Source organism: Schistocerca cancellata, unplaced genomic scaffold, assembly GCF_023864275.1.
Source record: "Schistocerca cancellata isolate TAMUIC-IGC-003103 unplaced genomic scaffold, iqSchCanc2.1 HiC_scaffold_782, whole genome shotgun sequence".
Classification (NCBI taxonomy): domain Eukaryota; kingdom Metazoa; phylum Arthropoda; class Insecta; order Orthoptera; family Acrididae; genus Schistocerca; species Schistocerca cancellata.
Window position 1 is genome coordinate 2,458,274 of NW_026046793.1, and position 15,088 is coordinate 2,473,361.

The 15,088-nt window shown below is 40.1% G+C and overlaps 1 protein-coding gene across 2 annotated transcripts in view; it reads right to left on the reverse strand.

Moving 5' to 3' along the window:
- The window catches only part of LOC126143125 (disks large homolog 5-like), a 420,567-nt gene that overhangs the window by 99,498 nt on the left and 305,981 nt on the right, over positions 1-15,088 (reverse strand). The window lies entirely within an intron of this gene.

Genomic DNA, 15,088 nt, shown 5'->3' on the forward strand with positions numbered 1-15,088 from the left:
GAAAATGTTCCATCCGATTTGTTTCAACTGTCAATAAAATTCACTTATTTTATCAAAAATTTTAATTTTGCGTGGAAAAATTGTTTTGTGTGTGTAGACTGTAGCGACTTGTTAGGTGTCACTTAATACCTTGGATTCTATTTGCTCCAGTCGGAAATCTCAGCAAAATATGCGAACTGTCTGTTGAAATGCACCACAGCTAAACGTCAGTTCACTTGCCGTTTTTGTACAGTGCTATGTACGCAATTAACGTGCAATTCTAGCCAGTTTAATTTTGCATTTCTGCCAAACTTACGAGCAAAACACGATGTAGAACGAAAACGAGTTGCTAAGTCGAAATGAGTTTATTAAATGCCGAAATTCAGATATCCTTGATATGCAAACTGCCCAATAACATCTCCCGGTGGCATATACACACAAATAACAACTCAAAATTCCACAGAAGACGCTTCACAAATAATACGTAAACCACTTATAGTACAATAAAAAGAGTCTTTTATTTAGTTGCATTAGACGAATCACATCCCAAGAACCTTAAAATGACTTGCTGGTACCATAAACATACCTTAGGATCATACAGTAAGTTAAACCCTGTGTGTGAAATTCCTTGGCATTTAGCTAGATAGCAAAATTAGTCAAAACAGATTAAATAACAAAGCTCAGATCACTGTTTTTGTACCTACCTAATTTCTGACTGTTCACTTGAAGACAGAGTGCTGGCTTATTTTCATAGTTTCAGCCACTTTTACCCTAAACAGTTATCCTTTGGGGCAGTGCAGCTACAAAAACGAATTAAGTATTCGTTCAGTTATTTACTACATTGTGTAGATCCCATCAAGAACCAACTTTGTGGATGCTGGAGTGAGACATTGTGTACATTAACAGAAGATAAGCAAATAATAGAAAAATCTGTATGACATATTAACAATAAATTAGTGCAAACAGTGAAAAATCCAGGTTGAAATGTAACGATATTGTGAAAAGGATAGTTCTTAATCACTATACAGCAGAGGTTCCAAGTCACAGATAGGCACAACAAAAAGAAAACAAGCTTTTGGCCAACAAAGCCTTTGTCAAAAAAAGACACATGAACACAACCACAGTCCCTCACAGCTGAAGCCAAGTAGTCTGGCTTCAGCTGTCAGAGACAAAGTCCTTGTTGGCCAGAAGCTCATTTTGGGACAGTCTTTTTGTTGTGCTTATCTGTAACTCAACATCTCCGCTATATGGTGAATTGTAACTAACCTTTTCACAATACTGTTACAATAAATTAGTGCCATTAACACTTAACTACTGAATGGAAAACTGTGCCCAGTAGCTGAGAAAAGCACCGATCACGCAGGGTAGCAGAATGATCCACCAAACTACTGTTCAGTAGCCTTGACATCCTTTTGTTGTAGAATCTTGGAACATATTGTGAGCTCAAATGTAATGAGAGATCTCAAACAGAATGACACACTCCATGCCAACCAGCATGAACTCCAAAAACATCAAACTTGTGAAACCCAGCTCACACTATCCTTACATGATGTCCTGAAAGCCATAGATCGAGGCAGTCAGGGAGATGCAGTATTTTTTGATTTACAGAAAGTATTTCACTGAATAAAACACCTGTGCGTATTGTCAGAACTATGATTGTGTGGAATATTGAGAGAAATTTGTGAATGGGTAGTGGATTTCTTTACCTCGGATGGAGAGTCCTTGATGCAGAAGTAATTTCAGATGAGCGCCAGGGAAGTGTGTGGGGATCTTTGCTGTTGATCTTGTGTATTAATGATCTTGCAGACAATATTAATAGCAACCTCAGAATCTTTTCAGATGATGCTGTTACCTATAATGAAGTACTGTCTGAAAATAATTAAATACAAATATTCAGTCATATCTTGATAAGGTTTCAAAGTGATGCAGATTAGCAACTTGCTTGAAGTCTTCAGAAAAGTAAAATTGTCCACTTTCACAAAATGAAAGAACCATGGTATCAAACGGTCTCAGTTGGAATCTGTCAACTTGACATTTACTTGGCTGCAGGCCAACTCTTTGTAGGAATGTGTAATGGATCACTTTGGTTCAGCTGTAGGCAAAGCTGGTGGCAGACTGTGGTTCGCTGATAGAATATTAGGGAGATGTGGTCAGTCTACAAGAGCGATTCCTTAAAAATCACTCATCTGACCTATGCGAGACTATTGCTCAAGTTAGTGCGATGCATGCAAAATAGGACTAATGGGGGACATTGAACATATTCAGAAGAGGACAGCATGAATTGTCAGAGGTTTGTTCGACTTCTCAGTGTGTCACAGAGATACCGAAGAAACTGAACTGGCAGACACTTGAAGATATATGTAGATTGTCCCTAGAAAACTTACTACAAAATTTCAAGAACCAGCTCTAAATGATGGATCTAGGAATATACAGCACCTCCTGTAGGGATTGTGAGGGTAAGATTAGAGTAATTACAGTCTGCACAGACACATTTCAACAGAATTTTTTTCTGCATCTCTATATGTAAGTGGAATGGGAAGGAGCCCTAATAAAATGATGGGTGCAGTGGGACATTCCCTACCATGCTGTTCAGTGGTTTGCAGAGTATGGTTGTAAGTAGCAGCTAAATCGAACCAAGTAAGGAATAAAGCTGCTACTTTGAAAAACTTTTTATCAAACAGCTTTTACACACAACATAATATTTCAACAATGGAAAATCTAGGATGGAAAAATTAGAGTATCATGAAAAGGATGGATTGCTGGTGTTGAGTTGTAGACAGACAAACAATTAGACTGGTTTCTTTTTTAAGAGAAAATGGTTTCCTACATGTGTAAATATTCAGCCATGGTTGCAGTTGTCACGAAGCCTCACAACACGCTGCTACTTGCCATATAGCTAACATACCTTTTAAATCTTTGAGTCTAGATATTCAGTTAATTTGTAGAAAGAATGACTAATGAGATAGTTTTTAAGTTTTCTTCTGAACTGGTTGTGATTACCCATTTTTTGCTTTGTCTGATGGGAAGTAGAATACTTTTGCACCAGGTAGAATACATTTGCATGGGGGGGAGGGGGAGAAAAAACAGTTCAGCTTCAATTTATTTTTGTCAGCAACATTGTAAATATATTGGGAAGTAACTGCAAGAATTTAGGTTTTTAAAAAGGCATCTGCAAGATGAGCAGTTTTCTACTTAACATGCTATTCTTACTGGTCATTTCTTTAGGTACACACTCCAGAAGATAATTCCAGAAGGCAATGAGGAGTGAAAACATGTGAAACAAACCACCACAATGAGAGATGCTCCTAGCAAAACATGCAGAACTGACCATTTAGATTTGTTTATCAATATGTTGTCTCCTGTTTAACTTGTTTTCCAACAGGACTCCAAGGCATTTCACACAGGGAATTGAATGAAGGAAAAAAGTTCTAAATTTTATAAACTCCCTCTTGATTGTCAAGTCTTAAGGAGTCCAGTTAGAAGCCCAAAGCCACTGAACTTGAAGTGCCTTAGCAAATGATGTTTTGAAACTGACAGATCTAGGCTAGTTATCTGTTTGGCCCCAACAATACGGGAATATTAAGATGATAGTTGTTCTTACGTGTAAGGGGAATAGATAGGCACCAGGTATTTATTGAATCATGCTGATATGGAGGCTCTTTGATGATAGATTCCTCTTTCATTGAAGAGGCATTCATCCATGGTAAGGTATACTGTGTAGATGTAGTCATTACCAAATCAGTTGGCATAAAATAATGCATTGTCCATCTTATGGCTGGCTGTTCCAGAATGAACAACATAAAAGGAAACCATTTTGGAGGTTGACGATCACATGATCATCTTCCCTTCACACTTCTCACAGGATATCTACTATTCTATGTTGATTACATTATAGCTATGTCTAGTTGGCTCATTGTCATATTATCAGGCAAGGGGACCCATCGTATTGCCATTGTGAAGCCCCTTGTTGGTGCCCCACATTATGCTAGTGCCCCCAACTTCACTGCCCTGTGATGAACACTGGTGCTTCACAATTCTGGTCTCGGTAGGTGATGTCCAAGCTGTGGACATGGTTTTTAAACTTTAGAGAGAGTTTTTGTATTCATTTAAAGCGTGTCACCATGGTCTCATCTTATTTTTCCCCATTCTGTGATGCGAGCATTCTGCCACTATTCTGCAATGAATAAAGAGCTGTTATCAGATGAGGAAGTAGACATTCAGCTACAAACTAGGTGCATGAGAGGAGGAGGGGAGGTGGAGCAGTTGTGACTCTGGCTGCTTCAGATCGCCTACCTCTCCTATTTCATTGCAGTTCCTTACTTTTTGATGTTTATTTTCCTCCTCCTGTTTTTCACCTGGCTCCCTGTCTCAGGTGACGCCACAAAGATAAAGAGTAAATTGGCAGTCTCTACTTTCCTTCTTCCAGAAAGTTTTTGGCGTAGATTATTAAAGAAATTAATGGGAGGTGATGACCTCAATGTTTAGTCCCTTTCAAACTCCTCAAAAATTCGACAATACTATGGGAAGGATAGATTGCTACTCACCATGTAAAAGAGATGTCGAATGGCAGACGTGCGACAAAAAAGACTGCTGCACATGGTGAACTTGCAGCCAAAAGGCCTCCATTTAATCTAGCGAACATACGTGCATTCATGCAAGTGCAACTAACACACAAGTGACCACTGTCTCTGGCCACTGAGTTTAGTCTTAGTCATAGCTTTGCCCTCATGCCAAGAGTTGTCATGTGCTCAGTTATTGGCTGTGCAAACCAACTGTGTGCTTGAATACATTGTCAGGTGCTTATCTACGTGGGTTCAAAAGTTGTGCTTCCTATAGTTCAATTCGCATGAGTAATTTGTTCCATTCACGGGATTCTGTTACCCAGTTGTTACAAAGTCATCATTGGTGTTTGTAGTACCTGTAATGACCGTGTGGAGTAGCGGCGTTGTCATGCCTGCTGCAAATACTAAAACCTTCAAGAGGGATTCTGATTCAACAACATTGCAACCAGAGATGGGTAATAGGTGTGTGGATACAATGTGAAAACAGCATGGACAATGTGTTGGAAGCATTCTTCCCAATTACTGAAAACACGTATGCCATGTGAAATAGAAAATTAAAATGATATTTTGTGTCAGGTCAGTTCTGTAGTGCTAAAAATAAATGGTGACGAGAGAAACACAATGTGCATAAAGTGTAAATGTGTCTACCCAGATTATAGTGGAACAAAAAGGACTACAAGATGGTGACCAATTTCTATGTCTCAACAACCGGAAATACGGAAGCGTCCGATCCCACCTGTCTGCTTTGACCGATGACGTCACAAATCTGGCGGAAACGACCATAAACGACAATTCCAATATGGTGCATATAAAGTCGTTACATACACATTATGAAGATGAAAATACATCGAAACACATACACACACATGTTCCACAAGAAGCCTAATGACACTAATGGTACAAATGCGGGAAATTGGGGGTTTTTGGGTGGGGTCAAACTAAATATAAACAAATTTAGACACTCACTCCCATACAAAACCACGCAAAATGACGAAAAAAATCGACATCACAAAACTCCCCAAATACCACTAAACACAATACCATCTGGAATCGGATACTTCCCTCGAGCTATATAGCTCAAAAGCAGCTCCCAACCCCATAAGTTAGGATCGAACACTTCTCTTTACCTTGTTGTTGTTGTGGTCTTCAGTCCTGAGACTGGTTTGATGCAGCTCTCCTTGCTACCCTATCCTGTGCAAGCTTCTTCATCTCCCAGTACTTACTGCAACCCACATCCTTGTTAATCTGCTTAGTGTATTCATCTCTTGGTCTCCCTCTATGATTTTTACCGTCCACGCTGCTCTCCAATGCTAAATTGGTTATCCCTTGATGCCTCAGAACATGTCCTACTAACCGGTCTCTTCTTTTTGTCAAGTTGTGCCACTTACACCTCTTCTCCCCAATTCTATTCAATACCTCCTCATTAGTTATGTGATCTACCCATCTAATCTTCAGCATTCTTCTGTAGCACCACATTTCGAAAGCTTCTATTCTCTTCTTGTCCAAACTATTCATCGTCCATGTTTCACTTCCATACAAGGCTACATTCCATACAAATACTTTCAGAAGCGACTTCCTGACACTTAAATCTATACTCGATGTTAACAAATTTCTCTTCTTCAGAAACGCTTTCCTTGCCGTTGCCAGCCTACATTTTATATCTTCTCTACTTCGACCATCATCAGTTATTTTGCTCCCCAAATAGGAAAACTCGTTTACTACTTTAAGTGTCTCATTTCCTAATCTAATTCCCTCAGCATCACCCGACTTAATTAGACTACATTCCATTATTCTCGTTTCGCTTTTGTTGATGTTCATCTTATACCCTCCTTTCAAGACACTGTGCATTCCGTTCAACTGCTCTTCCAAATCCTTTGCTGTCTCTGATAGAATTACAATGTCATCGGCGAACCTCAAAGTTTTTATTTCTTCTCCATGGATTTTAATACCTACTCCAAATTTTTCTTTTGTTTCCTTTACTGCTTGCTCAATATACAGATTGAACAACATCGGGGAGAGGCTACAACCCTGTCTCACTCCCTTCCCAACCACTGCTTCCCTTTCATGCCCCTCGACTCTTATAACTGCCATCTGGTTTCTGCACAAATTGTAAAAGCCTTTTGCTCCCTGTATTTTACCCCAGCCACCTTTAGAATTTGAAAGAGAGTATTCCAGCCAACATTGTCAAAAGCTTTCTCTAAGTCTACAAATGCTTGAAACGTAGGTTTACCTTTCCTTAATCTTTCTTCTAAGATAAGTCGTAAGGTCAGTATTGCCTCACGTTTCCAATATTTCTACGGAATCCAAACTGATCTTCCCCAAGGTCGACTTCTACCAGTTTTTCCATTCGTCTGTAAAGAATTCGCGTTAGTATTTTGCAGCTGTGACTTACTAAACTGTTAGTTCGGTAATTTTCACATCTGTCAACACCTGCTTTCTTTGGGATTGGAGTTATTATATTCTTCTTGAAGTCTGAGGGTATTTCACCTGTCTCATACATCTTGCTCACCAGATGGTAGAGTTTTGTCAGGACTGCCTCTCCCAAGGCCATCAGTAGTTCTAATGGAATGTTGTCTACTCCCGAGGCCTTGTTTCGACTCAGGTCTTTCTGTGCTCTGTCAGACTCTTCACGCAGTATTGTATCTCCCATTTCATCTTCATCTACATCCTCTTCCATAACATTGTCCCCAAGTACATCGCCCTTGTATAGACCCACTATATACTCCTTCCACCTTTCTGCTTTCCCTTCTTTGCTTAGAACTGGATTTCCATCTGAGCTCTTGATATTCATACAAGTGGTTCTCTTTTCTCCAAAGGTCTCTTTAATTTTCCTGTAGGCAGTATCTATCTTACCCCTAGTGAGATAAGCCTGTACATCCTCTCATTTGTCCTCTAGCCGTCCCTGCTTAGCCATTTTGAGACGTCTGTATTCCTTTTTGTCTGCTTCATTTACTGCATTTTTATGTTTTCTCCTTTCATCAATTAAGTTCAATATTTCTTCTGTTACCCAAGGAGTTCTACTAGCCCTCGTCTTTTTACCTACTTGATCTTCTGCTGCCTTCACTACTTCATCCCTCAGAGCTACCCATTCTTCTTCTACTGTATTTCTTTCCCCCATTCCTGTCAATTGTTCCCTTATGCTCTCCCTGAAACTCTGTACAACCTCTGGTTCTTTCAGTTTATCCAGGTCCCATCTCCTTAAATTCCCACCTTTTTGCAGTTTCTTCAATTTTAATCTCCAGTTCATTACCAATAGATTGCGTTCAGAGTCCACATCTGCCCCTGGAAATGTCTTACAATTTAAAACCTGGGTCCTAAATCGCTGTCTTACCATTATATAATCTATCTGATACCTTCTAGTATCTCCAGGATTCTTCCATGTATGCAACCTTCTTTCATGATTCTTGAACCAAGTGTTAACTATAATTAAGTTATGCTCTGTGCAAAACTCTACCAGGCGGCTTCCTCTTTCATTTCTTATCCCCAATCCGTATTCACCTACTATGTTTCCTTCTCTCCCTTTTCCTGCTCTCGAATTCCAGTCACCCATGACTATTAAATTTTCGTCTCCCTTCACTACCTGAATAATTTCTTTTATTTCATCATACATTTCTTCAATTTCTTCATCATCTGCAGAGCTAGTTGGCTTATAAACTTGTACTACTGTAGTATGCATGGGCTTCGTATCTATCTTGGCCTCCCCACCAAAGGCAAGGTCCGTGGTTCCTCTCAATCACACACACACACACACACACACACACACACACACACACACACACACACACACACACACACCTACGAAAAAATACTCAACCAAAAGAAAAACTCGACCCACCCACACCTCAACCCCCTCCAACCAACCCAACCTCCCCCCTCAACCCAAAATAAAAATCTCACAAACAAAAACCAAATGCAACATAAAAAAATCTCAATCACACACTACAACTCAACAAAAACTTCAGCAAAATAGATCCTCCACAACTAAAACATGAACACACACACTCTTCCCCCCCCCCCCCCCCCCGCCCTCACAAACACTCTAACACAAAATAAACCACCCACCCCACCCTGAGCTGCAGCCAGCCAGTCACCCACCCACCTACCTAACCAGACCACCCTAACCAACTACTTTCGGCCTATACATTTTACTCACAGCCCTTAAGAAAACCCGAACAACACAATAGCCCTCAGGGATACTCTTCTGCCAACAGTACTCATCTAAATGAGACTGAAGGTTAGAACAGCGCCTCTTCCCCCTCCCAAGAACTGCCTTAACCACCCCCCACATCCCCTCTATTGTATTGGTAGAAGCCCCCATCTCATAATTCTTGAACTCTAAGCTATGATTCACTACTAAATGATGAAATCCCCTCTCACCCAACCCCCTATATGAAGAAAAAGCATCAGAAACTACTGTGGACCCTGGCTCTATATATTCCTCAATTAACCCTACTAATTCAGCCTTAGACCTCCCTTCCACAACCCTAAAAACACATTCGGAACACCCACCCCCTGGAACAACAGCCCCCCACACCCAGAGACCAGCCACAGACTTACCTCTCCCATACTTCCTTTTCCTAAACTGCGACTCGTCCACCTCCACAACAACCCCATGCCCCCCCCCCCCCCCAGCTTACCCCTGTGCTTAGTAAACTCTGAACACACTTCACAACAAAAAGAAAACCAATCAAGCACACTCCTCTCACTCACACCAGTCTCATGCATGCAAAAACTGTGTGGGGATCTATAACAAAAGTAATAAGTAACCAGTACTATCTCGCACATGCCCAACCTAGACTTCTCGAACCAGGTACCGCGCCGTATGGAACGCCAAATGTCGTCTTTCCTACAGCGCCAAATATAACCGACCCTGGTCTGAGAGGCCGGAACTTTAGCCAACTTCATTTCTTCACGGAAAACACTGCATTTGACCACCTTGGCAATTAAGCCAAAAAGCTGCAGAAACTTAATGAGCTCTAAAGGGGTGTTCCCCATCATAGCCCTCAAACAGGAACTATTAATCTTATCTGTCATATCCATTCCTGATCAAAAAACAACAACCGATTAAATTTAATAAAAATACCACACGACGTACAGCGATCACCACTAAATTAACCTTCACACAAAACCACAAAATCGTTAACCACTGAAACGAATTCCACTTCAAACACACTCGAACAATACTTGACACTGAGCAACAGCTAACTGAGCCCAAAACACCAAACAAATGAAAACCCTGAACATACCACCAGAGGGCACAACAAACCACAACACGATGACATCTACAAACACGCCACACCAAACTCCGTGCCGTCATGACGTCACACACCATAACACCCTTATGTCACGGGTCAAAACCGACGCGTGGGATCGGACGCTTCTGTTGACCCCAACAACCTTATCTGTTATAATGGGGACATAGATGTGGACAACAGCAGCAGAATTGGGAGAGCTTCTACAATCTTCCAACATATATTCAAAGGGTGTGTCCACAAAGCTTTGGTCGTACTATTATCATCCTTCCGATGGCCATATATGCATGTTAGATGTAGAAAATATCAGTAAAATTGATACACAAGCTCAATGTTTTATACCAACAATTCTTCAGGAAAGTTCTGAAGGTCAGTTATCACCACCACATTTCAAATGAAGAAGTGCTGAGAAGAGGTCTATCCAGCCTGCACAGTCATTGCTGAAAGAAGGCTGAAGCTTGTGGGGCATGTTCTCTGCATGAAAGATGGAACAACCCCAAATCAACATTTCTGTTGAAATAAACAGATGGATACAGCAAGATCTTGTAGCACAAAGAAATAAACTTCTGCAAAGGATCATCAGTGCATGGACATGACCTGGGAGGAAGCTGAAAACCTGGCAGCTGATGGTTCACTGGAGGATTCTTGCTGCCTTATTTGGTACTGAGCATTGGAGGAACTAACTGTAAGTCAGTGGGTGTTACCTATAACAGCTACTAAATGAAAAGGCACTAAAAGGTTAAGAAGTAACAAGCTAGTAGTCAAGTAATTCTGTACAGTCTTTGTGAGGTATTTCAGGGCAAGAGCCCAGGTCAGTGGAAGACAAGTTGCATCGCTATGATGCCCATCTGATCACAACTGAACTGTTTGTCCGAAAATTAAATTTCAGTTGTTTGCCAGTCTTCCTCTCCAGACATCATGTATTGTGACTTATTGCTGTGTTTTAAATGAAGATGCCTTTGAAAAAACCCATTTTGAAAGGAGAGTAGACAAAGTGCAATATGATGATTGATAGCACTAGATCATAATAGAAGAAATTTCTTTGAGGTGTTTTAAGCATTGGAAGGTTTGATGGGTCAATGCTTTGATGTGATAGGATTCTACTCTTAGGATTGCAACCCCATCACATACACCATATATTTTTCCTACCCAAAATATTAGGTTGGAAGCATGGATTCTGAAAACATGATAATGTGAAACCCAACTAGCACTTTTCTCACATGACATACGGGAAGCTATATATCAAGGCAGTCAGGTGGACGCATTATTTCTTGATTTCCGGAAAGCATTTGACTCGGTACAATACCTTTGCTTATCATCAAAAGTTCGATCAGATGTGTTATTGAGTGAAATTTGTGACTGGATTGAAGACTTGTTGATAGTAAGGACACAGTAGTTTATCTTGGATGGAGTCATTGTCAGATGTGGAAGTAACTTAAGGTGTGCCCCAGGCAAGTGTGTCAAGACCCTTTCTGTTCATGTTGTATGTTAATGACCTTCCAATATTACATTTTAAGCACTGTTCTCCTTTGTAATTTCATGCATAAATGCAATGTTTGATTATAAACTTATTAATGAGAAAATTATTTTTTAAAAATTACTTGACACATTATTTCTTTACTTTGTTTCTCGTGGAATACAATATATAGAAGTAGTATAAGTATTGCGTGTGAGTGTGAGTGTTTTGTATCTCAGGAGAAGGCCATTTTGCGTAAAGCTAGTGTCTAGCAGTCTTTCTGTTGTGTCTGTCTGTGACTCAATGTCTCCTCCAAGTGGCGAGTAGCAATCTATTCTTTTCATAATTTATGTAAAATCTTTGAAATGCTAATGAAACAAACATATAGTGGAAGCATTGGCATATCAACTGTTTGTATTTTTCAGAATTATTCTCCTTGACTCTGTAGATAATTTCCAAAACCCACAGTCCTGTAAAATGTACTATGAAAGTGAAAGTGCACATACTTCACTCTGTCTTTCTGTTTGTGTGTCAGCTTCATAATGGTTGAAAAATAAAAGTGCAATCTTTATTTTATCCAGCATTTGTAACACCATATTCAGTTACACATTGTATTCAATAAATTGCATCCTGCAAATGAGTATTTAGGGATATGGAGTGAGTCAAGTTGTGTATTAGCGAGCAAAAGAGTCATTGCAGGCAACTTCTGTGAAATATACTAACCCCAAATTACAACTGTCACATTGTTAGTTATGGGAATTGCTTCTAGATTATTTTGTAATGTGTTATAAATAATGGTATTATGTATGTAAAGTTGTCCTCAAACTGAAGGTTGGTTTGGACACTACAGTAGTTTAGTAGCAGGGTTCTTGTAATTTTTCACATGAACTGATGATCACTTGGTAATTTACAGAAAAGTATTAGGGCCACTGTAGTGCTGAACCCCAGACCTTTGGATTTGTAGCCAGAGAGCCACCAAGTCAGCTAATAGCTGTGTCTTAGAAGACACTTTACCTTTCATTATTTCTCACATCAGGGTGTCTCTATTGATTTCAAATAGCGATACTGGCTGTCTGTATACTGAAAAGTTGAAATCTTGTTAGGCATGTACTGAAACTTACTGTTGAATCTTAATACTCAGTAAGCGATAAGATGATCTTGTATTTAATTTTTGAAAAGCTAGAGATTTCAAGTCTCCTCTCTGGTGTTTGCTGGCAGCCTGTTACTTTTGCACAAGAATATAAAACTACATTCTGAAACTGTAACATTTTCAATTTTAGTACTGTGGTTTTAAATTTCACTGTTCATCTTAAGTTTGATGTTCATTTCTCATCAGACTAATGTTTTTGTAACAATTGTAAATGATTATTACCTTCATCTCAGACTTGGTCATGCTTAGCCCACAGTTTTCTTGTTAGAGCAATGAGAATGCATATATACAAACCACAGTCTGAAAATTCAGGTGTGCCGTGTTTTAATTATAGGTTATGACTGGCTGTATTGCAAGGTGGGGTAGTGCAATATGTCTATAATCCTGCCAAAACAATGAGACTGGAAGTAATCTGCCCAAATAGTTAAGAAACATATTCAGTCTCTCAGTAATATGAAGAAGAGAGAAGGCTGCCCACCACATGTAGGAGACATTGAGTCAGTCTCTCTCTCTCTCTCTCTCTCTCTCTCTCTCTCTCTCTTTCTCTTTCTCACACACACACACACACACACACACACAAAATGGAAAACAGCTAAGCTTTCAGTAAAACTACAATGAAATTTTTGCTAAAAGATAAGCAGTCTTTTCATTGTGTCTGTCTGCAACTCAATGCCTCCTCTTATTCGATGAGTAGCAATCTATCATTTTTCATATTGTTGTTGTTCTGTACTGAACTCGCATTATTTCTTCCTGTGTCACCAAGAGACTATTTCCATATGCTTTCCTAATGTCCCGTTATTTCCTGCCCCCTTATTGTCCTGTATGTCTTTCCCCTCCCAGCAGGGCCAGTCCTTCACTATTCTACACACACACACACACACACACACACACACACACACACACACACACACACACATCTCTTCCAAGGCATCCACTTTGTACCAAAAAACACCAAGATTTCTCAAACTAAAAACAAAAAAAAAATATTTCTTTTTATTCCACACATTTTCAGTATCGGTACTCCCCCTATGGAAAGTCTGTTTGATTAAGGCAGTGCTTGACATCAACACACAGAAAAAAAGCAAATAATGAAATCTTACTTATTGTGCATGTACAATGAGGTGACAAGTCATGGGATAACAATGTGCACATATATAGATGGTGGTAGTATTGTGTACACAAGGTATGAGAGGGCAGTGCATTGGCGGGGCTGTAAATTGTACTCAGGTGAGTCATGTGAAAAAGTTTCCAGCATGGTTGTGGCTGCACAGTGGGAATTAAGTCTCTGAATGTGGAGTGGTAGTTGAAGCTAGACTAATGTGACATTCCATTTAAGAAATCATTAGGGAATTCAATATTCCGTGATATTCAGTGTCAAAAGTGTGCCGAAAATAGCAAATTTCAGGCATTACTTCTCACCATGAGTGAAGTGGTGGCCAGTGACCTTCACTTGATGACAGAGAGGTGGCATTTGTGTAGAGTTGTCAGTGTTAACAGACAAGCAACAGTGCATGCAATGACCATAGAATTCGATGTGGAACATATGATGAACGTATCCATTAGGACAGTCCAACGAAATTTGTGTTAATGAGCTATGGCAGCAGATAACTGTTGCAAGTGCCTCTGCTAACAGCATAACATCATCTGCAGTAATTCTCCTGGCTTGTGACCATATTGCATGGACACTAGATGACTTGGAAACTATGGCCTGTTCAGATGAGTTTAGATTTCAGATAATGTGGGCTTTGTTTACATGAAATGGACCAGGTTCTGTGGTCCAACCATACCAATCATTGACAGGAAATGGTTATGTTCAGCAGCTTGGAGACCATTTGCAGCCATTCATGGATTTCAACTTCCCAAACAATTGTGGAAGGTCACAGTTCTTTGCTGTTGGTTTGAAGAACATTCTGGACAATTTGCATGAATTATTGGGCCACCAGATTCCCCGACATAAATCCCATCAAACATTTATAGGACATAAATGAGAGGTTAGTTTGTGCACAAAATCCTGCACCAGTAACACTATTTGCAGTTATGGATGGCTATAGAGACACCATGGCTCAATATTTCTGCACGGGACATCCATTGAGTCCATGCCACATCGAGTTTCTGCACTACGCCAAGCAGAAGAAAGTCCAACATGATAGTAGGAGGTATCCCAAGACTTCTGTCACCTCACTATGCTGTATAGTAAGAAGAATACACAATTTTGTTTGTATGTGGTTGTGGAGTATACAGGATGTGAAACGTACACAAAGCTGCCAACTGTAGCCGCAACAATGGCTCCAACCAGGCTGAGCATTGGGTTGAACTGAGATTTGACTTTAGGTATGGGTAATTCGTTCTATTCTAAAACCGTGTACCGGATCAAGACATGAACTGAGGACCTTTGATTTTTCCGTGGCAAGTGCTCTACTGACTGAGCTACCCAAAAATACGCCTCTGTGAAGTTTGGAAGGTAGAAGACCAGATAATTATGGAAGTAAGACTTTGAGGGCTGTTCACGAGTCGTGCTGGGCGACCTCAGCCGGTAGAGTATGAGCCCAAAGAAGGCAAAGGTCCACACTTCAACTTTTGATCCAGCACACACATTTAGTATGTCAGGAAGTTTCATATCAGTCCACACTCTACCACAAAGCGAAAATTTCATTCTGGCATTCTATTCTGCTTCAGCCTTATGGCAGAG